Raw genomic sequence first — 19,723 nt, 5'->3', positions numbered from 1 at the left:
GCATCTTGCAAGGACAGAGAGAATCAGAGAGCTGGATCAAGTGGTGTAGATTCTGATCCCAGACACTACATTGCTACATATTTTTTTTAGTAAATGCAAGTTAATACAAACATGAAATAATGACTGTTATAACACCAATTACTCACAGTTATCTGGAGACATGACCTTTGTTTGACTAAAGAAATGACAGCCACAGAAGGGGGGCATAACTATACAATCAAGACTATATATTAAGAGGGTACTCTGCAAAACATTACCATGATGGATTTGTCTCCTCAACTCTCCTCTGCTGGGTTTAGCTACGATATCCATTTAATAACTGTTTAGCACTTGGAAATATATCTGGTATGATACTGTGAAGAAATTCTGTCTCCAGGGGTCCTTCTGGGTGAAAGCAAGAGCATTTGGTCAGTCATCTAGAAGTAGCTGAGATCTGTACAGGCAATTTAGATTGGTAAATAATTACAATCTTGTTTCGTTTCGATTTAGAAAAATCCATTTATTCACATGAGCCCCTAAATAGAGATAAAGAGGTCACTATATTGGTTCCCTCATGCCTTCCATCCACTTTTGATGTAGTTCAGATTAATTTCCAGGTGACTTGAATTGGTTTTCCAGCAGAAAATGGAATTTTATATACACTTATTTATATATCTATTGTCTAAAAAGGAAAGAAGCAGATGAAAGACTGTCATGCAATGCTAACTTACACACCATTAGGACCAGTGTTTGCACAGTGAGAAGAGCCCTAACCATTCCCTCTCCCAGCTGTATGTCTCAAACATACACCCAAAACATCACACAAATTTCTTAATTTCAATTGCAAGGGATGTGAGGGAGCACCATCCCTGGGAAGCCAGAGGAAGGCATGAACGGTGGTCCTTCCCAGGGCTCTCAGGCAGCTGGGCATGTACAATCGGTGCCACAAACACCGACTCAAAACTGTATGTGACACACAGACAGGATCTGTGGCTGCCTACAATAATGCCCTTAGCCCCTGCTGCCACTTCTGTTCATGGACCCACAACCACCAATGAATGGTGCCTGACAAAAGCAACTGCTATACCATCCTATGATTCCACCAAAACTACCGATTATTTCTGGAAACCTGCATCGAAACTGGAGTAGGGTAGGAAAATCAGTGCTTTCCTAACAGCTGCAATTGGCAAAAATCTCTACTTTCATGCCCCTGGATGGTACAGCCCACAAATGTTGTACAGTGGCATTTGTTCAGCCCTGACTCATAGCCAGATGAATGCCACTGCATGAATCACCAGCAGCACTTTCCGCAGTACCTAACAAGGTAGCTCATCCAAATATTGATCGGGCCCAAGTCTCTCTAGTTTTTGAGCTGTGACACACCATAGTCTAGGATGTTCTTAAACAGTGAAATTTCGGGTTTTGGAGAGGAGGTCTATATCAAGAAACCAGGATGGCAAAACATCAGTTGGTGCATCCTTTGTGGACAGGACCTTCCTTCTGCCTGCTGTTGAGCTATAAAAATGATACAAACATTGCTGAAATGCAAGAGAAATAGTATCTTTTTTAATTAGTAACAGAGAACTTTGAGGCAAATTAACAAAATTACTTTATAAAACACCTAATTCTGTTCAGCCCAGTGCTGCAGAAGGTCATTCAGCCAAACATTGTAGTCAAGTCATTTGAATCTGTAACGGTTGAAAGGACAAACATAAAGTGAAGGATAATCACAAATTAGCATTCAGGACATCAGCTGAATGTTGGAGGTGTTGAGGAATGATAATTGCTCCCTGCAAAACCTCCTGGAAAAGCAGGTTTCTTCCCCTTTCCCCTCGGACGTTGGACACTCGGTGCTTGGGCAGCAGCTAGGGGAACACTACAGTCACACACAGGCAGCGGGGCTCCGCTGGGCCGCGGGGACAGGTGTGCTGAGTCCTTTGGCTGTTGGACGTTAACGGCTGCCTCGGTGTGTAGGGGACGGGCAGCCCTTCCCACCTTTCACTCTACCCAGCAAGGGGTCAGCCGCGGCCCAGCCTCACAGCTCCGCCCCCAGACACAGCCGCGCCCCCTGCAGGCCCCGCCCCACACAGCGCCCCACCCTGCACACAGGCCCCGCCCCACGGCCCATCGGACCCGCCCACCTGGCTGACCCCGCCCCGCCCCCCGCCCGCCCCCCCGCGCGGGCCCTCTCGGCGCAGGCGCGCTGCGCGCCGGAGGCAACTGCCCCCTCGCGGCCCCTCCCAGCCCGCCACAAAGATGGCGGCCGCGCGGCGGCGATCGAGGTGGAGAGAAGCGGTGAGACGGCGGGAGGAAGGTGGCGGCCGCGCGGCGCAGTGACAGGTGCGGGGAGGGGAGGCAAAGGCGGCGGAGCGGCGGCGGCCGAGGCGCAGGTACCGCGAGTGGGCGGGTAAGGGGGTGGGGGAAGCGGCCGGCGCGGCTCCGCCCCTGCCCAAGCTGCGCCATCGGGAACTCCCCTCCGCTCCCCGCCCTGCTGCCGCTGCCCGCCGGTGGCGGAGACCGAACCGTTAGCCGGGAGAGCCGGCGGGGCCATGGCGGTGAGTAGGCGCGCCCGCCGCGTCGAGGCGGCTGGCAAACCACCCCCTTCTCCTCGGCAACGCGGGGAGAGGGGCGCGAGGGGACGGGGACGGTGCCTGTACCTGCTCCCGGTGCCGGGCGCGGGGGGGGGCAGCCCGGCTCCTCAGGGGGCGGCGGTGCCCACGCCTCTGCCCCCTCCAGCCCGAGGAGGGCCGGGGAGCCGGCGGCTGTGGCCGGAGCCCCGCTGAAGAAACTTTCCGTCTTCCTTCGCGGGCTTCTCCGCCGCTCGGGGATGCCTCTGCCGGCCGGGGCGGGGGGGATGCTCCTCCTGTCAGCGCCGGGCAACGGGGCTCCCCGGGGCAGGGTTGCTGCGCGGCTGCCGCGGAAGGAGGGAGGTCGGGGCGGAGAAGCAGATGCCAAGCGCGACCAGAACAGCTGAGCCGGCTGTGACAGGCGGAGAGGAGAAGGAAGTGGTTTTCAACACCTCTTTCCTTTTGTTGTTGTTGTCGTTCTCCTGCTAAGCCGCAAAGGTTCCCTCAGAACTCACAGCTGAAGGAATTAAACGTGCATTTCTGTATGTAGACAAAACATTTTTCCCGAAAACACTACAGTCATCTCGCCGAGTGCGAGCAGAGGCGTTCTTTAATCTAGATTCATGCCCGATTCCTCCTTTCCTGAGCATTACCCAAGATCGGCTTTAACCTAAACAAAAACTTTTTGTTGCTTCCAGGCAACTAGAAAGTGAAACCAGCTAAAAGCCAAAATGAAACTTTCCAGATTATTTTTATTGTGCGGGGTAAAGAAAATAAGCAGTAGAAAGGAGGGAAAGCATGCTGAGTAGGAGCAAATCGTGCTTTATGAGAGGCATCTCAAGACGTGTCACTAATTTGTTTAACCTTGTCAAAAGTAATTTATGAGGTACCTTGGATGTCAAGTGTTAGTCCAAACACCTCACATCATGAGGAATTTCTGTGAAATGTTTTTGGGTTATAGAATTTAAGTCTGCATTTAATCAAATACATATCTGGTTATAAATATCTTAAGAGATTGGAAGTTTTCATGGTAACAAAGTACTTGGTAATTTCTGTCTTAGAGGCTGTAGGTCCAAGTCCTGCTAAGATTTGAGCTTAAAAGAAACTATTTTGTTGTTATGGCAATGGGTAACTTTCCACTTTATTCAGCATAGAGATTTAACTGTAGCTATTATGTGAATCTGCATCCATAGGTGTGTTTATATTCTGTATCATGAAACAGTGTGAATGACAGCAACTCAGCAGTCCTTAAACTTCAGAAAGTACAATCAACACTGCTTTTTTTGTTTTGATTGAACGGTCTCAAATAAGTATGAAATTTAATCACGTGATGAATGAAGAAGTAGCAAGCTGTCAGGTAAGAAGAAGACTGTGCAGATATGTGAAAGCTGGAAATAGCAGAGTATCTCTAGTACTCAACGATGCAAACTGGGTACAGTTCTTGATAGCTAGTGTCCCTACTGAGCATGGGGCAGCAGGAAGGTTACTCATCAAGTCTGGAAACACAGCATCTAGTTCTAGATTCACACTGTGTACCCAGAGTGTGCACAAGCCATCTTGATGAGTGTGGTTTGCACCTGAGATTTGGTTTGTCCAACTACACCAGAATGGTTTTTCTGGTGACTTTGGGAATGAAGATTGATATGATGAATCAGTAACATTGGGGCATCAAACACTGGTTTTGGCAGATAAAGCCTAAAGGATGAGATGCAGATCCTTGTCCTTAGAAAAGCCAGGACTTGATGGTCAGCTGCTTAGATGACTTAGTCAGGATTAAAGCGATCTGCTTTAAGCAGTCACGGGCAGACTACTGTAGGTGATAATATTAAAACAGTCTCTTTTTTTTTTCAGGGCAGATGGAGATCTTCTGAGGCTTTTTGCTCTATGACAAGTTCTAGGTCTATGAATTACATGAAGCTCAGGTCATTACACGCAACACATATCTAATTTCAGTCCATTAGTGGCATTTCTACATTTTTCAAGTTAGGAGTTTCTCTAGTTTGAGAACTTAAAAGCTTTTTATTTTTATAGGTAATAGTGTAATGAAATTTCAAGAACTTGAAATATGATTCAGACTAATAACTCATCTGCTTTGCCTTGTGAATCCTATGGATCTTGGGATGCTTTCGTTTGTTATTCTTTGCCTTTTGACCACTTAATTTTACTTGAATTTTGGAACTACATCAGCTAATTCACTGTTATGTTGGTGATCACTTTGGCTCAAGATATCTCAAAGAGATCCTTTGTAATTGTTATTGCAACTTTAACTACTCTACTGAACATGCTTCTGCAGTATTCTGTCTTGGGAGTTACTGGGAAGGAAAACTCTTATAGTCTGAGTTCAGGAGAGATACAGTTTTTCATCTTTGTCAGTAGTGTCTCTTAAATGGTTTTAACTTCTAAATGCTTTTAGGCAACACACTAATTTACCTTGCTGGTAAGTCTCTTCTGAAATAGTGTATGGTACTGTAAACATGTTGGTCTTTAGAAATATTGAACGCTTGGAAGGATGTTAAGTATTGACATTCTTGATATCTCTGTCAAACTGACAAATCCGAACTCACTGTCCCTTTTTCAGTGGATGGAGGAATATGTCAAAGATACAATGTTGTCTGTTTCCAGGCACATAGATGCTAAATAAGATTTGTGAAGCCACAGGCCTAGATCCCATACAGCCTTGTTGTCTGCAGCCATTCATATTTGATTTTGATGGCTCCTGGAACCTGAGGAAATCTTATCTTCCTCCAGTATCCGTCATCTCTGTACCTCCTTTTGATCTCCAGCTTCTAATTGTTACAGGATTCCTAATTAAATCTCCGTTAAAATGTCTACTGGTACCACGTCATGTTTCATAGGTGTGTTTCAGCAATCAAAGATATTAATTGAATTGTCTTTGTTATATCTGTCAATAACACTTCTGTATTCACCATCCATTTCTTTAAGACTCTTGACTTGAGGAAATTCCCAGGCAATTTGCAGCAAAATTCAATTTGGCTGCAGTTTATAGTGCATGAGTTGATTTGTGAGCCATTGCATTTCCTGTAGGACCAGATCTAGTAAAAATAGATTTGACTTGGACTATCAGCTCTTTAGCTTAACTAAAAGATAATGTGTGTACCTCAGAAAAGTGATAGGAGTTCAGAATGAGCACATTTCTGCTTTTTCTGTTCAGCAAACACAAACTGTTTATTTTGCTCATGGGGCCAGTGTTTCCTGAGCTACAGAAATGACACTTTTTTTTTTCTCTTTTTCTTTGCCATGTACAGTAAATTTGGAGCTTTCTTAATGCTGATGCTTACTTGATGCCAGTGGAAAAAACGCTATTAACCTTTTTCTTAAACTTATCTATCCATAAAGTTTAGTGGTTTTGTTTGTGGCAGTAATATTTTGGGTTGTCCTCCCAGAGTCTGTATTTTGTAGGGTTGATAGGGTAGAAGAATGTTTAGAAAGTGTCTGTAGTGCTTAATAGTATTACATGTTTCTTGTAGGTTGTCATCTTTAATTGTTCCAATTAATTTACATTTAGTCTGAGATGGAACAAATGTTTTTGAAGTCGTTGTTGTTGTTCCATCTGCCCCCCCAGAGATCTGGTCCTATTCCAACTGCTCACATACTCTTGAGCCTGTAACCAGTGAAAACCTTCTGACTTTTTTGCTAAGCCGTCATAGCTGACTTTAACAAAACATAATTGGAAATAGAATTGGCTGTGGTTTTTTTTGTCAATAATTAAATAGAATTTTTAGCTGCTGTTTTCATGCTGGGCTCCCCTGTATAATGAGAAGTACTTTGATGCACACCTGCTAGGTCATGCACCCTTTTTTGGTTGTATTAGTAATTTGTTTTGGTTAAGATATGTGCTGCAGAAACTGTTGGCCTTAGTTCTAATGGCACAGCTGTGTAGAGGACTGTGTTACTACTTTTCTTGGATTTATTGGTTTAGAATGTTTTTCTGTTTACAGTTGTAGAACTGCAGGAACTGAACATCCTTGCCTTTTCCAAACCTTTAATAAAGGTTTCACACCATGTTCAGTGGAGTTGTCTTCACAGCACCTCTCAAATTAAGTTAGACTGAATATACTTTACCCTCTTTGTGTTCATGTCTCCAAATAAACTTTCACCATTTATATCCAGGCAAGCATGTTTGCCAGTCTCAGTTTCACCAGGCCTAACTGTGTATCTGCCAGCTTGCTGAACTGAATTTTTGTTTTTGTCTCCCTGTTAAGTTTTTGCTTTCTCAGGATATATGGACCCTGTCTTGGTTATACTGTACTGCAGTCTAAATATCACCTAGGCTAACACTGGTACCTTCTATTTCAGTTTAATATCTTGGGTGCCAAACAACTTCCCAACAGCAGTTTGCAGAAGTTCAGTAAGAGTGCTGAATATCCTTACAGTGTACCTTCCTCCCAACTTTACTTCCAGAATTGTTCTGAAGCATTTAGATCCGATGAAAAGACATGCTGCAAAACCTCTTCACTTATAGGCAATGGAAAATGTTGTACCTTACTGTATATTTAATCACTTTGGAGATAAAAAGTTGTCAAAAATGAAAATATCTACAAATTTTGAGTCTCATTTTAATCAGTAGGCTTCATTTTTAGAATCCATTAGTAAGAGAGAAGCACAGAACTTTCAAAGGTGTGATAAATGTCTTCTGCTTTCCAGAAGCACTAAAACAAGTCCTCCTACTTCCTGGCAACATACAGGCTTCTAAAAAATAGTGTCAAAAAACTGTTTCACAAATATGGCAATTTACAAAATTGAACCAATGCACTCCATGATTTAAAAAAAAAAAAAAAAAAACCCAAACCAAAACCCTGTTTATCCAAGTCTGGGAAATTGTCTGTAGGGAAAGTGACAGGGTCCAAAAGGATTTATACCGTGACAGGTATGGATAGTAAGTTGATTCAGTAAGTTGGAGTGAAAAGGCGCACAAATGTTAACTTTACCTTCTGCATGATGGTTCTTTTTGAATTTGCTTCAGGGTTTTTGTAGTTTAGTTGCATTTAAATCTTTGAAGCTCAGTTCTTAACATCTTTTGATCTTGAGTGACTGGAGGTGAAAATAAACTTAACAAACCTACAACTTTACTGTTACCTGCAGTATAAGGTAAAAAAACCTTATAGCTAGCAAGTATAAATACTTCCTTGAAAACGGTGTTGAGTTTCCCCAATGTACAAGTTGAAACTCTGTGGTAAACAAAGCCTGAGCTATACTTACACAAGATCCTACAAGCATGGGCTACTGCCAAGCTGCTGTTTCATTTCCCCTCACTAATGTAATATACTCCATATTGTATCTTATTGCTCTGATAACAAATTCTTCTTCTCGGACTTCAAGTTTTCAAACTGCAGGGTTTTGTTGTTCACCATTTGTTGTTCTTTTCCCTGGACAGAGCTGTATCTACTAGATGACTTGACAGAGAGAAACTGAGACATAAGCAACAGAATATGAAGTGGATTAGTTCTATTTTGAGGCAGAATAACACATTTTAGATGGTGGTAGCAAATCAAGCAGTAATCTGCAAAACGAATGCATGTAGGTGAAAAACAACTTGTAAAAAAAAATAATGGATAATAAGGTTCAACACCAAAACTTTGGTGACTTTTGATATCTTGGCAATTAGAGAGAACCATGACTGTAACTATTCATTAATATTTCAGAATATTGACAGACTTTCTACAGTAAGTGTAAATTTCATAAGCTACAAGGGTTGCCAAGCCTCTGCAAATCCTATAGAATCTAATAAAAATGTAAACAGGGAAGACTATACTTAAGGAAAACTATTTCTTTACCCATTTAGTCTAATATGAAGGTAGATTGAGGTGTTAAAGTTCCAAGAAGTGAAGACTAAAAAAGCTGATGAAGTGAGTAGTTACTGTTGACTATCATCAGTCTTTTAACTAGCTGAAATGTAATTTGTTTTAACTTCTTCAGGCTTGCCAATAACTTGAATGTCCACATATTAGTATATATACATGTTCCACTCAATGGCATTTCAATGGTGAGGATCAAGTTACATAATTCAAGTTATGTATCGTAAAAGTACTCAAGTATGTTTCATTATGTACATCGTGGCAATACAGCTCCAAACAGACTAGTTTCTCATTTTGTGGCTTTGTTTTTCTTAACAAATTGACAGCTGTTCAGTGTTGCAACTTCATGTATAAAATGGGAAGCTGAGGGCAACTTTGTCCTCTTGACTTGATTGGGCAATCAAGCTAGCTGGTCCCATGGTGTTCTGACTGACTAGAACTTTTCTCGGAGGATGGAGTGGAACTTGGGAGAAGGGGGTTCTGGTGTCATCAGAAAAACCTGCTCTTGTTTTGTTGGTCTTCCCCTTCAGTACTTGCAGAGACTTCTCCACTGGAGAACTCATAGAAGGATAGCATAAACAGTTTTCAAGAGTTACAGTCAGCTTGAGATACTGTTTGACTACCCTGCTTTATTATTTTGTTAACATGACATGCACGTAACTGCTTCAGTACCGTTGTGACTGAGTTTAATATTAACACCTGCCAGGGTGATGCCTTTTGACCTTTTTTACTATTGTGGTCTGTAGCTTCATGAATGCAACGCACTGACACTGGAAGAAGCACTTCCTTAGTGCTTATTCCTATACTTGACATTCATATGTGGATTTGCATGTGAAATGCATCAGGCAACTGTCCTATGTTAAAACTGACAGATTTTTGTAAGATTAATTGAAGACGACATCTATCCTACAGTTTCATTTACTGTGCTGTTGACCAATTGCTTGCAGTGGTGAAAGAGCTTCTAGTAGAGTTTAAGAGACTTGCTTACTGGAGTTTTAAGTCTTGATACAAGAACATCTTTCAAATGTGTTTGTTAGGTCTCAGAACACCTTTTTTTATGGTGAATTTTTACTCTTCAGAACTAATTTCCATATGCCTGTCTTGAATTGTTGTGTTGTGTGCCATTACACCATTCCTTATGGCAGCAGAGACCTACAAGTTTTCAAAAAAACCTTTCTGGTTAGACTTGTAGCCTCAATGATCGTATGTCTTCTTGAATTTGGATAGCAGTTTTTATTTTTCAGAATGAGCATGAAAAAGCTGTTTCATAAGAGTTCTTTAAAAGCTGTTTGTTTTGCTTGAATCATACAATCTTTCTAGCTCCAACACAGGCAACTGTCTCTGCAATAAATTTGTCTCACTGACCAGTTGCGTCACATTAATAAAAATATATCCATGTTTTTAGTTTGCCTTAAAGGAATCACATGAAAAAATATTTTGAAAATTTGTCCATGCTACTTATTGCTGCTGGAAAAGGGGAGTCAATAGCAAATGAGGAAATAGCTTGATTCTTGGCACTGAATTTGCTTGTTTTCTCAAAAAATAAGCATGTTATTAAACAGAAATGAAAGCAAGAGTAATGGTTAACTGGGAGAGGCCAAGCTGTTTTTTTTTTTTTTGAACCCATGTGATTTTCAGAAAGTAAACTGAAGGAAATCCAGTCCTGGCAGAAGCTTAGAAGAACCTAATTTAGCTGATACAAAAGTAAAACTAGGAGGGTTTAAGGAAGTTCTTGGGAGTAACAAAAGTGTAAAACAAAACAGCCCCATAGTTCAGATTAATGTAGCATAAGTAAGGTGGAATTGCATAGGAGGTTTTTATAAGTGGCACAAAAAATGCACTGTGCAGTTCACTTTCTTTTGGGGGATACTGTCTGAGAGTATCTAAACAGGACTTTTCCCTGTAAGACACAGGAGGCTACAGTATAACCCCCAAACAATACATGTCAGTGAATCAGGTTGATGTACCTGCTAAAGACTAGGCATATTTGCACCTGGGTGCTGACAGGTTACTCATTGATTTTTTTTTTAATGCATACTATCAAAGTACTTCTGAGCAAAATGAACATATTAATTCTGATTTGTGATGTGGTTGCACTTATCACTTCCTGAAAGTTACAGAACCAGTTTATTTCTTTGAAGGTATAAGAGGGAGGGGCAAATAGTTGGAAAGTACTGAATTCTTCTTATGCAACAACTTCAAGTTAGATGTACTTCATCCAGATAAGAACTGTGAAATTTTGGGGGTTTTTAAAAGATAATAATAATAATCAGAATGTGGTGTTTTCAAGTAGTCTCCATTGCACTGGTCTTGTATGTGCAGTCAAGAATGTAAGAATGCTGGATGAGATGAGATGAGGTGAGAAGCATCCATGAACGTATCTGTATTCTGCCTTTCCAGATGAATAGCTTCTCAGCGTCTAGTTCTCTGTGTAGTCTCTACATTCAAAAGTTTAGTTTACTACATCAGTAACTAGCAGGACCTTAGTATCTTTGGCTCAGGTTAAAAAAAAACGTGCTGGCTTATAAATACAAGTCCATTAAACTTGAACTGGAGTGTTTCCGATTACCTACTATGCATTCTCGTGTAGCTTATAAGTACTTATGACGTGAATGCAAGAACCACAGTTGAAACTACTGCTAAGGTATTGTGGCTCACAACCTGGAATATGAAGGTAACCTGAAGCAGGTATACTTTTACTCTAGTACATTTAACTCCTGCAATGCCAAGGTTTAGCATTGTGTGGGTTGGCCATTCTTGCTTTGAGAAAACCGGGAAATAACTATGGGAATAAGATCCAGTAACCATTTTGTCTGTTCAAGTCCAACTTGCATTTGCTCATCAATCCATATTCCCTTCATAAAAGTACAGCATTCCTTTTAAAACTTCTAGCACTCATCTTCTGAGGGTAAGATATGTGAACAGAGATATGTACCACATCTCTCAGACTTCGAGAATTGTGTTTAGTGAGTGTCTGTGGCACTGCTTCAGAGCTACAGTTGAAGTATTTCCATATTTATAGTGAAGGGTGTCGATTCTTTTTATTCCTGTAGGGAGTTCCAGTGCTTGTTAAAACATTTTGTGTATCTTAATTTTTAGCTATTTTCATTGACAGTTTCTAGTAAATGTTGACTTGGTAGACTTGGATTTTGTTGATTTTTGTTGATCTTCCTTTATTGCTTATCTGCAACTTCAGTATTATGAACAGGACTGAAGGCAATAGTTGTTTGAGTTTCACTTTACTTAAAAGGAGACTGGCAAATTTGTGGAATAGAAGTGTCCCACAAAACACCTTTCTTCTAACAAAAAGTAATACTTTTCTGTTCTGTTGGAAAATATATTATGAAATTTTCCAGGAAACATTTTTCTAAACTAGGAAAAAGCTTTAAGGAACAAAGCACATATTTTAAATCAATTACATATTAATTGAAATAATTATTTCAGAACTAGAGAAAGAAAAGCTGGTATACCATAATTACCACATCTGAAACTGTGTGACTAGAAACTGTGGTAAATGCATGGGGAAAAAAAATGAAAATAATTCATCTCAATTATGTTTCTTAAAAAACAAACAGAAAACTCTTCAATGTGCTTTGTATCTTTAATAGCTCAGCTACAGCCTTATGAGTCTCTGGGTAACTATATTCTAATACATTTCTATACCAGCTATATCACTGTATCTGAGCTTTTTGGTAGTGCATTGATAATGACTGACACCTGTGGCATATGCTTTGTTCTCTTCATCCTAGGGATGCATTGGTGTTGTTTTTGTTTCGAGAATTGTCTTCATTTTAGCATATTTGTATGACTTGGGCACTTGTATTTGTCCCCTTTTACCGATGACTTCTGAACTGGAGGACTGATTTCACACATTTGAAGGAATAGCTATAATGAGTTTTACAAGTCTCACATTGGCAGGAAGGAAATCTCTTCTAAGGTAGGAAATAATAAAAATAAACTTATCTTGGTAGGCACTAAAGAACGGACATGGTGACTGCTTGCAAACACCTTAATCACAGGAAAAGTTTAAATAGTAGCTTGTATCTTCTTGAAAAAAATAATTATTCAGATGTGAGTCTGTAGTCTAAATAAAATAGGAGTTTATTACTTCAGCTGTTTGAAAGAGATTTATTTTTAAGGAGCACCTGCTATCTTCGTGTTGGAGAAGGCAAAATCAGAACATTGTATGAATTAGGATTGGGCAATGGATTTATGGGCTTTTTGGTTCAGTAAGTTCGTTCCTTGGTCTTAGAACTTAGTATTTTCTCACGTTCAGAGCTTTTCCTTCTTACTGGAAGTTGTCTGGACCTGAGGATGAGCCTTGCCTCTGGTTTCTGGGGGAGCGTAGCTGCAGGAGGGCTTGTTAAAGAAGAATGCACAGCTGTGCTGCTGTACTGAGCCCACTGGAAAAACACACCTTATAACAACCTCAAACTGACAGCTGTAATGTGATACAGACTGAAGCATGTATGAAGCTGCACTACTGACAAATTTTGGAATGGCCCTGTTTTTGTCCCTTCTCATGTAATAGCAACATGTGATTTAGAAACGTTTAGTCTTGATTTCATTGACCCTGTTCCTTATGCTGCACCTTTCTTTTTTTCCCAATTAAACTTCTGTCCTTGTGTCCTATGTAATAGTAAATGTATCAGATGTAAATGTCACCAGATTTGACTAAATTAGGACATGAAATAGTATTAATTTACTTTGAGTGCTGTGACAATAAGTAGGTAGAGATAGAGAAGTAGGACTCTAAATTAGAAAAACCGAGGAAAAAGCGGTGATGCTTCTCCATCGGTAAGCACCAAAGAAACCACTATGGAGAATGGTCTTATAAGGGCTGCAATTGTAGGAAAAACTATTCATGAACAATTAGTTGTGCTTTCTGTCAAATTCAATAACCAGAAGTAGTGAATCTGTAAGCAAAGGAGCCCTCCTTATTATTGTGTTTGTTTTTTACACAGCAACATTATTAGCTGCCATTACATTTATCATAGTAGTGCCTACAATCCAACCAAACTGAAAGACATGTTTGTGCTATTTGCTTAATACAAACCTGTAACCTTTTAATTTGTAACTAACTTCTAATGTAGCTTTCCTCTTTTTCTTGGGAGAAGGGCCCAAGTATAAAGTAATTCTGTTGTGTACAGTTGCTATGGGTATGTATTCCAAAGTTTGAACCTTAAGTCTGTGAATTTGAGTTTTGGTTAGCACTGTGACTGTTACTTTGAAATCCTGGATTGAGAATCCTGAAATTAATGACAGCTTTTAAGAGCTTAGGAGGCAAGATATAGTCACCTCTCTAGCATCCAGTCTACTGACAACCATTTAAATTTGGTGTTATATGTCATTTTAATTGACAAGTACTCTGGAATTTGTAGAAGAATTCAGCTCAGACAGAGGCCTTTGGAGATTGCCTTCTTCAGCCCCTCGTCTGGACCTTCTGTGATCAGGTTTTGACTGTAGTCTCCAAACTTTTTTGATCCTGCACCCCATCATTAAATTTTTTTTAAGTGTGCACCTCCAATTTATATATACTTATTTATACTGTGTGCACGTATGTATGCAGCATGCATCCATCACTTCTTGTATTTCTGTTGAGTGCCTCCAGGAGGAGTTTGATTTAAGACTCTTGATAAACATCCTTCAGGTAATGTGATGCATCCAGTAGATGGGGCTCTGGCTACTCTCCCACTCTAAGCTTCTCCATGTCTTTCACAGGTTTAAGCACAATTACAGTCTTTGTGGCATCTCTCTTGCACTGGGGAGGAAGAGATGTTTGGGAAGAGCAAAACTGGATGTGGTGTTCCAGCTGCCACTCTATAAATGCGGAGTAGTGGGAAACAATTGCCTCCTTCAGCTCGTGGTCTGTGCTTCTCTGCTAATACAGCCCAGGGTGCCATTAGCCTTTGTTGCTACAAGAACGTGTGCTGCTGACTCATGTTGTTTTACCTTGGTGATCCAGCTGATTTAATGCTGATGTATTTTCAGAGATTATCATTAAGATCAGCTGCTAGTCTCTTGGAGATGAAAATGCTGATTCTTTGCATGTGCAGAGGAAATGCACAGCCTAATAATCTCAGCCTTGCAATATTCCTTAACCCTTGATGAACAAGTGACTGAGTAAAAAGAGGAATTGTACTTATCTTTAGAACATGGGCGTAATGCCTCAGATACATTAAAAGGACCAAATCTGAAGGTATTCAAGGATTGACTTAAATGGTTATTACAGTTCAGGTTGGCAAACTTGTTTCCTGAACTACTGAGTGGATCTCAGTCTTTAGGCCTTAATGTCATTTAGCGTTTTGGCTTGTTAGTGTAATCCATTCCTTAATGGCTTCTCAGGCGTAAACCCTGGAGTCTCAAAACAAATAATGTCTGGTGAATTTAGATGCCTTCACTTTGTTTCAGCTTTGATAACTTTCAGAAGAGTGTTTCAAAGTCTCTTCAAATTCATATCATGATAAGAAAAGTGAATAGCTGTTCAGGTGGGAATAGTGAAGCATAGGTATTTTGATACCTGAATCTTTTACAAAGTATTAACCCACCCAAGTTGGTTGAAATCTCAGGAGACCTTGTGCTTTCCTTGCCCTTGTGCTTTCCTTGCGTCCTAGTACAGTGCAGCTTCTGAAAGAACAGTGTCAGCTGAGTTAGCAATCCTGAATTAGACTTTGAATGTCTACTACTACTTCAGTATATTCAGTAGCAAGAGAAGAAATGAGATAGCTGTTGTTGCAGCAGTTGTTGCTGTACATGAGTCAGTATAGATTTCTAAATAACCATGTCATTAGTGGACCAGCAGTAGAAAACTGTTTCTGTGTTTAGCAGCTGTGTACTACCTATCCGATCATCTAATGTTATCCTTCTTGTCTAGTCGCTTTTAATACATTCACAAGAATGGTACAGTTAGTTGGCCTAAAATAAATCCTTAGATTTTGTCCCATGTGTTGTTTTATCCCTTCTGGAGGCTGCTGCATCCATTAGTTTTCAGTGGTGCAGGAAATCTGACAAGAGGATAGTCAATAGTTTGTAGTATCTCTACATGCTGAGCCTTACCTGTTGTGCAAACGCAAGTTGTTTTTCTTGTATGCTTCAAGACCTCACTAAATCTTGACCATTTTAGGAAACTAGGTGGAGTTTTAAGACAGATCATTCAAAGCAGTTTTATGTAGAGTAAGGCTGAAATAATGGTGTGCACATAATTTGTTTTCAGTATTTTTAATATGGAACAATATTTTCTAGAAGTTGTAATCATTCTTTTGAACAACTATCAACAACTTTAAGTCAGCAAATTGGAGATAACGCTTTTTACATTATTCCTGTAGAGATTGTGGTTATTTGCAGCCAGAGGCAGGGAAAATGTCCTCCTTGTTGCTACATGAGGTACACTTGTTGATATAACTAATACAGCCTTTTGGGGAGCTTATGTTGTCTGTCCATTTTTATTATTCTATCCTTTTTGGAATCAACCTTTCACAGGATTTGAGTTAATTCTTTTTGGTTTTAGAAAGAATAGCTTTACGTTTATTTATTAAACCTTTTTGTTATACCTAGCTTTTGAAGCTATTCATGCCATTTATTGGAGTAAAATTACTCTGTCTCTTATCACTGTTCATCATGTATCATATCCAGACTTCTTTCTGACTTCCTTTTTCCCCCTCCTTGTTCTTTTTTTCTTGACGACCGAGTTAAAAACATATTTTGTAAAGAGAAGCCAAGAACCGATACCTTTCCTTCCTATTGGAAGTTCACTTGCTCAACAACTCTGTAGTTACTGCTACTATTTAGGGTCTGTCTGTCCTGCTTTAATCCATGTAATAATCTGTTCTGTATTTTTGTTGAAGAGTTGCATAATGCCAAATAAGCTTTAAGATTGTTTTTCCAGTTCTCTTATTAGTCTCTTTATCAGCAATATCTGTCACCAGAAGATTCTCATCAAGTTAATTAGATAAGCTTTTTTCCATTGATCATAATTGCCTTTTAATTCTTTGCAATAACATCCAGTGTTGACTAACCACTTTTGTTTGGTCTTGGATCACTGTTTTTTTTATAGACTTAGGTCATCCCACCCACCATTCTACAATAGGGTGGACTTTCCCAAAACTCAAGTTATTTGCAAGTGTTTTTCAAAGATCTAGGCAGATTTCTTTTTCCAGAAGTCTTGAATGCATACCATCTGGATTTGGTGATTTAAAAGCTTAAATTTGTTTCCAAGGTAATTTTATTGAGCATTTCTGGTTATTTTGATGCCAATCTTTTATGTATTTTCTCTGACGTCTGCTTCTACCATAGAGGACGTCTCCTTCAAATTTATCTATCTTTTTTGTTCTCATAGCTAAAAAGAAAAGATACCTGCCATTGGTGGACATACCATGTCTGTCTGATCTGATTACACACACTGACTTGTACAGATTGCTGCCTCTTGACTACTGAGAGGGAAAAGGCTTTCGATGATGCGTGTAGCATAGATCCACATTGGTGTGAAGTTTAAACCTTTAGTCTTCAAGACTAGTTCAGTGGCATTTCAGAGAAATCTAATATTGTATTGTCAGAAAGGATTGATTTATTTTTTTTCCCAAGATTGATTACAGTCTGACAGGTAGCACTTTTATTATTGTTATAGAGCATGTCAGGAATAACACCATACCAAGTACCTCCTGTCAGGGTTTATCAATGAGCAGTGCACCTCATCTCCAGAATAAATCAAACACTTGGATCCAGCCGTGGAATTTAGCTGTGTTCTAGTTAAGGCAGTGGAGGCTACCTGCCAAAGGAGGAGTACTCACCTAAGCACTCAGGTACCTGTGGGAACCTAATTTTGTACAGAGCAAATTATTAAGCACTTGTATGACAGAATGAGGAAATGAACCTGAGCCCTAATGTTACATGTATCCAAAGCTGATTCTGTCTTGGAAGGGCTGAACAAGTTGTCATGTGATTCATATTTGAGTCAGTTTGTGTTATTATGAATTCTCACTGTTGTCCAATTTGATAGATGTGTTTTGAGTTTACACAGGACTTTGAGCAACCTGATGTAGTTGAAGATGTCCTTGCTCATTGCAGGAGTGGTGGACTAGATGAGCTTTAGAGGTCCCTTCCAACCCAAATCATTCTATGATGTTGTGATTTATGCCAAGGAAATTATCATAGCAGTGAGTGCATCCTAAGTTACGAGTTCAGTCAAAAGTTGTGTGTGATAAAGGAAAGTAGGGCTTTCTTATATAAGAAATTAATCATTAGCATGGTGATTTGTGAATAATAAGCTGGACTTAACATAAACCTGGGGAAATGCAAGCCAGCTTAGTCTGGGACTGTGTTGTACTGGAGTCATATTTCTCTCTGTGACACTTGAGATAGGAGCACAAAATACTTGGAACTGTAAGATCAAGAGATGGCACAAGAGTGAGCCTGGTTGTAGCTAACATGGGAAGAGGAATGCCTTGATTCTAACCTCTGCTTCCAGGCTGTGCATTCATTTTTTACATTAAACGGTCACTGAATAATTATCTGGGAAGCTCACAGTCAAACTTGCTAGCTTGAAAGGTGATCCATGTAACTTTCATCAGCCCTCTACTACCTGCAGAAGTGATGGGAACTGACTGTAGCCTGAAGGATATTTTAATGAATGGCAAAGCTTTTAAAGGCAGGAATATAAAACTCTGCCTTCATTGCTTGGGAGACTGATTAGCTAGCTAAGCAAGTATAAATGACTTGGTGTAAGTGGTGATGAATTCTTAAGTAATTGCAGTGAGGTTTCAAAGCCTTTTAACTTGGACTTTTTCTCCATAAACTTTTAACTTTTGCAGAGTATATCAGGAAAGTAAGTGGAACCTTGAAAGTAATTTCAGATTTTTTTTCAGAGTTCATAGTTTTACAGTAGGACAACCTTCAGTCTGGGAATAGCTAAATCGTAATGTGCATGTATAACTGTACAAGAGGGCTATAGTACTTTGGTAGTGCATTTTCCAGAAAATATGAAGTCTTTGCGTGTGAGTTGTTTTGTACAAACAGCTTTGTACTACAGATTTCAACCCACAGAACATCTACAACAACATCATCTCCCTTAGAGAGACAAACAAGCAAAAGCAGTCATTTGGGTGGGACGGAGATAGTTTTAGAGAATGCTGCTGAGTAGGAAGCTGGAACAACTCTTCGAGTTAACCAAACATCATCTCTAGAACTTAGTATGCAAGTCCCTGTCGTTAAGCTGACTTTATCACACCTTAAATTTTATTGGGTATCTCTCCATTTAAAGTAAGTCATATGCTGTAACTAGCAAGCATCTCTGTTATGCACTGACAGTATATCTGTGTTAGAAGTTTAAAAGTGTTTGTAAGAGAGTTCCATTAGCCACATGATATCAAGACAAGACTTTAAAAACCTCTAACATTACTGACTGTCAGGCTGTGTAACTTTAAAGTTGTACCTACTTCTTTTCACCAGGCTACTGTAAATAGTGTCTGAGAGGCAGTTCTGCCTTAGAAATACTGTACAAGCTTATTCTCAGTTTAATCTTTATGTCTGTGTTTGATGTTAAGCACTGTTTTCAGATGCAAAATGTGATTAACTTGTGGGAATTCTGAATATAGCATTCACCTTTACTAAATTAGTTTAATCTGTCTTTCTGTGTTGTTAAGAAATATCAATTTCTCAGTTCTTGTTGTTCTAATTCTCTTTATTATTATTTCGAAGCTAAGTCTGCTGAGTCTGGCTGGGATGGAGTTAAGACCAGTGGGCTAAACCAGTGTACCTTGGGGATTTTTTGTTTAAATAAAATGAAATACTATTTCAAAAGCATTTTATTAGGCTTAGAATACCTTTTTCCAGCACAAAGTAATGGTGACCTTCAGCATGTCTGGACTTAGTTCTTCCTTTTAATTTTCAATATCACACTAACACACAAAATATCATAAACCAAGTTACTTTTGGGTAGTTAATGTAATTGAAAGGAGCGGTCAGCCGAGTCCTCCTCTCTCTTATGTCTGTACTTGACACTCATCAGAGTTGAAGTTGGATCACTGCTTTCGTGGACTTCTTGTGTGGCTTTTTTTTTTTTGTGGTCAGATTTCATGTAACTTTACAGTGTGTGCTTTTCATAGTATAGTTATAAGGATTATAATTTTGTGTGCGGGAATTACCTTTTTTTCTTTTTCCCAAGTTTTAGCTACTAGTAAAGCTGCTGGTTATCAAAATGACACAGCTTTAATTCTGGGTCTAATACATTTTGAAAGAAAAGAAATGTCAGATTGTGCAGAAGGCTTTTTTATTCATTAGTATCTCATTGGACATTTCCTAGTAACTAGTTTTTCCTAAATTGTGTCGTTCGTTATAATAATAGAAAAAGTGAGTTAGTGATTAAAA

At 39.6% G+C, this 19,723-nt stretch overlaps 1 protein-coding gene across 3 annotated transcripts in view; it reads left to right on the top strand.

The window, feature by feature from the left end:
- Window positions 1-2,214: 2,214 nt before the first annotated feature.
- The window catches only part of FNDC3A (fibronectin type III domain containing 3A), a 120,944-nt gene continuing 103,435 nt past the window's right edge, over window positions 2,215-19,723 (top strand). Inside the window, exon 1 of one of the 3 annotated variants that reach the window (XM_061994572.1) lies at window positions 2,215-2,319. The gene's annotated coding sequence lies outside the window, so the exon portion shown is untranslated. Of the gene's footprint in view, window positions 2,370-2,402; window positions 2,535-19,723 lie in introns of those variants that run through there. The other 2 variants (XM_061994578.1, XM_061994563.1) reach the window with 2 other exon arrangements.

The sequence above is a fragment of the Colius striatus genome, chromosome 1, assembly GCF_028858725.1.
Source record: "Colius striatus isolate bColStr4 chromosome 1, bColStr4.1.hap1, whole genome shotgun sequence".
Classification (NCBI taxonomy): Eukaryota; Metazoa; Chordata; class Aves; order Coliiformes; family Coliidae; genus Colius; species Colius striatus.
Note: the sequence above shows the minus strand (reverse complement) of the source record. Positions and strands in the feature narration are given on the sequence as shown.